This window comes from Mercenaria mercenaria, chromosome 3, assembly GCF_021730395.1.
Source record: "Mercenaria mercenaria strain notata chromosome 3, MADL_Memer_1, whole genome shotgun sequence".
NCBI classification, from domain to species: domain Eukaryota; kingdom Metazoa; phylum Mollusca; class Bivalvia; order Venerida; family Veneridae; genus Mercenaria; species Mercenaria mercenaria.
This window is the reverse complement of record NC_069363.1, coordinates 62,172,560-62,177,396: the sequence shown is the minus strand read 5'-3', so window position 1 is coordinate 62,177,396 and position 4,837 is coordinate 62,172,560.

Genomic DNA, 4,837 nt, shown 5'->3' with positions numbered 1-4,837 from the left:
TAGCCATGCTAAATATAAATAGGAAAATGTATAATTTATGGACACTGATTCAAGATATAATAGGACCTGCGAATCAATGGCCTCATTCTATATGAAGACATTTTTGGACTTCGAATTTAATTCATTTTCAACGTATCATAATATGTGCTTTTGTGTATGTTAATAGACTAAATCCTGACATATTTCTTGATCGGGTTGAACTTCTTGGATTAGCCTGAGATCGCGCAGCTTGTAGTCATTTTCAGGCTTTATTCAGATTATTCGAAGCCGGTCGTTACAGTAGATCCCTGTATGCTTACAATGTAACAAATTGTAGATATGAGTATTTGCATAGGGATATAACGGCGCTTTATTTGGTAAAGGGATAAAACCTTTGTGCGCATAATAACAACTAATAAGGAGCAATTACTCCCCTTCTATATGTACTTTAGTCAACTTCCATAACTGCATTTATCCGCAACGGTACTGTCCGTATAATACCGAATGAAACGGGTACCTGTTGTAAGGTGAATGGAAGGATATATACATTAAAAAGTACAAATTCCCCGGTGGGACGTTGACGGGATTATGCCGGTTTTTACCCCGCGCGCAGTGAATTTTCTTTCCATTTTTGCAAAGTTAAAACATTGAACTCACTGGGAAAACCTCTACCAGTTGGCTCAAAACTTCAGAAGCATTTGAAAAATGTCAATGAAAATCGCTAAAAATACCGAAAAATACTCACTTTTTACTATGTTTTCCTTCACGTCTCTCCGCCATGTTCTTTCTATACGGTAACTCTCGTTAATTCTCACGATACTTTGATGACGCAAAATAGCGCGGAATTCAAAAATAGGCACGTTTGAAGAGCGAATTTGGGCAGACTTGAGATAATTATAGTTATCAGTCGCAAATAATCACTTGGTTAAGTGATTTTTGTGATCACTTGTTTAAGTAACTGCCCTGACTGTTTAGAACTGATTACTCAACGATCGACTATATACTCACTAATTTTGTTAGAGAAGTTAAGATCAAGTAAGAAAAAATATTTTGTTGTTTTATTGTCATGTTTTCATTGTATTCAAATGATATGATTTTTATTATTCTATATTATGCAAAATTACTGCTTATCTTACGTTATACAGATTTACACGTTAAGTCCTGTCTGAATCATTACTAAACATTGGTTCTAATACTCTATTCTTTTTTATTTACCATAATTAATCTTGCTTTAAAGTCTGGACAACATCTGTAAATTATTCTCACTCTTTATAGAAATGATAAGGAGAACAAATATAGTGAAGATATAAACTGCATACCATTCTATAGATGTCATAAGTCTGTAGAAAAAACTATTTGAATTTTAAGAATATCTTTAATAATGTTATTTTTAAGGCCAAAATTGTACTTTCTCAATGTAAAAGCCGGACAAAACCACAATTCTGGATAAAAAATCTTTCAAGAAATTTTGCAAATTAATGTTATGCATGGTATTATTGCTTTAATGCTTACGTACATATGCTGAAAGATTTACAACAATCCATAGAAAATAATGGCAAAATGGAAATTATTTTTGTATTCGAAATTGCTGAAATTTACAGTTTGATAAAGATAAAAAAAATATCAAGGTAGATAAAACATTTAAGAAGTTCCTATTACCACCATCGAAGTTATGTAGAATGATGGAGGGTATCAATTGCATTGTATTGGTATCAGGGGAAATCCTTATCATTGATCAAACAGTATCTGAATTTAATAACATTCAAATTACCATGATAGTCTGTGGCGAATTATAATCCTGTGATTTTTTCCCCTATATTTTGAAAAGTTATATTTTTATGAAAGCTTATGTGATACTTTTTAAGAATTCCATTGGTAACATTTTTTTCGGCCATCATTGTGGCAGCCATCTTGGAGTTCAAAATGGCTGCTATATTTCAGTTAGTATGCCCTTATATATTCAATCTAGCCTTCAAATAAACCTGTTTTTCGAATTAATAAATAGAAATTTATATGTCTAAATATATGTCTAAATAGTAAAGGATTGTATTTATAAGGTTTCTTTAAAGTTTTAATCAAGTATTGATTTTATATACATGAAAAACATAATTTTCAAATGAAATTATAGGTAGAAAATCGTCCTTTTTATACATCTAATTTTAAATTGAATATTGTGGTCATTCTTTAAAAGAAATAGTATATTTATCCAAATACATACTTAAGACATTCATCTTAAACATAGTATCAATTATTTAAAGACATTGTATTTATAAATCTTGATTGACAGGATGTAGAAAAAACGTCCCTGCTGCAACGAATAATAATTATAGTACACAAATATGGATAATGGTGATGAAATTAGAGTTGTTATCTGATTTTCTTTTCATTTAAACATCATCATTGTAACTAGAACACTCTTTACATGTAAGAGTACAGCTTTTCCAAAAACTAATACAGGAAGCCTACTACAAATAAAATATGATAGTGTCACAAACTGGGATACTGTTGTAGAAAGGAACATGAATTAGGATTAGCGGTTTTGAATTACTCTAAGTGTAATAGGAAGATATGACTTTTTAAATTAATAAACTTTCTGCAGCTTTACACAAACAAGAATTGTTAATAGCCAAATTTCAGCATATGAATGTGTTGGTGTAACATGTGTGCGTCTAAATGTGGATACAGATAAGCAGATCTGTATGAAATATGACGAATTCCATCCTACCCTTTCCCTCACACACTCGATGTATTTGATAACTCTTTCATTCTAACTGTAACTATTGAAGTCCCAGACATGTGCTATGGAAGGTATCAGTCAAACTGTGAATAAAATTACATGCAGTGTAACTACAAAATGATATATTTTTCACACACAGAAACATTTGATATGTGTCCTTCCGGGATCTGATGAGTTAAGTCTTATTTAATCCAATATCTTCAGACAACTGAGTATGAATAATTGCAAAAAGGGAACTTAAGTATTACAATCACCCAATGAATGAGTCCTTAACTATAACATTTTTTTTGAAGAAAAAATGCATTTTTGAGCGCTACCTCCTAATTAAATACATGTAAACATTTGTCCAACAAAGCAAGCTTAATGGTTTGCCAACCGTAGATATGGCAATAACATTGTTAGACCTTAGTAAGCTTGTTGGGGGGAATTAATCTTCAAATCTACTTCCTTTCTATATTGTTTTTACCAGTTTTGTTTAACTATTTCTTGAAATGTCGATTATCTGATGAGACTAGAGTTGAATATACAAAAGAAAATGCCGCAGAAAAAAACTGAAGTGCCTTTACTTCCTTGACCTCTTGCGGTATCAAGAAATGGTAAGAGGTGTCTTTAGTATTGTATTAAATTCCTGAGATTAGGAAAAGTTTTACTACACATGCTGATATGTATAAATAATGCCATTTCTTGTTAAACATTAATCTGGCTTAGCATCACCGAGTTTTACATTCAATTTGGTACTTCACTTTATTCTCCCAAATTCAACGCTTTTGGTCCTCTTTTGTAATAATGTTTCAGTCATCTTGGTCCAGTTAATGTTGAACTGTTTCTCCATTTTAAAAGGATATTATTGACATACAAATTGAATACCCAATTATATGTAAATAATTTACTACATGTATTAAAAACTGGAAACCATTAATGCAAGAAAAGCAAGGGAAATATCTTTCTACTTATGTAGAACCTTATTTAAAAAAAAAATAAATCATAATTTGCTCATTAAATAACACATCACATTGCACAGAAAAGTAAATGTTCTATTCAGTAATGTTTTATTTTTGACAATCTAACTGGTCATCTGGTACAGTTAGCAAGGTACCACTGTAGCCAAGTGGTGAAAGATGTCGGTATCAAATCACTAGACCATAGTCTCTGAGGGCTCAAGCCGTGCTTTGGTCATCATGTGAGTCATCCAGCCTGCTTACAGAAGGACAGCGGTTCAACCAGGTACCCACATATGCCCGAAATAATGCCCAGAAGGGCACATGAATCTTCCTCAACAATTACAGATAGAAAGTTGCCATTGATCTTGCACTATGTCAACGTGATGTAAAACTTTAAACATATATAATTATGTACAACACAAGAGTGACTTCAAGAAATGGGCCATGAAGTTTTGTTTAATTTTAGGGTTTATGTTCCACCAAAACAATTCAGGAATATGGCAATTTTTAAAGCTTTGAATGGTAAAGGAAGGCCCAGGCGCTCGCCATTATAGGCATGAGCAGATGCTCGGGTAGAACCAATAATCTTCGGTAAATAGCTGCATTACTGACTTAACTGAAAGAATTTTACGTCACTTTAGGATTTCAACCCCACATAAGTGATGGCAAAGTGATTTGGAATTCAATGTCCAGCTTTGAATGGCGAAGGAAGGCCTTTTAACCACTCAGTCATGCATTGCTCCGAGACAGCCGCCATTTAATAAAAGTATAACAGAACAAAATGAACATTTGATAATAATAACAACAATTTATCTGAAAATTACTTCGCGGTATTCCCTATTTATTTTATTCTAGTTAAAAGTTTTATAATAAAGCATTGTATATCATAACTGCAGCACCAAAATGGAGAAAAACTGGTACAGTGTGAATGTTCATTCTAAAATATATGGTTATAGTTCTCACATTTTGTAGTTATCTCCCTTTTTATTAAACCAAAAAGATAAATACTGATAATAAATACAAGGTTTCCCTTGACATATTTAATGTAATAAATGCAATCGCTTTGCCGATAATTGAATAATTTCAATAATATAGGATGCCAAGAAGCAAATACACATTTTTTTTGCTTTTTACCTCCCTTTACTTTATCTTTATCATGTTATCGCTATGCTTTAAATTG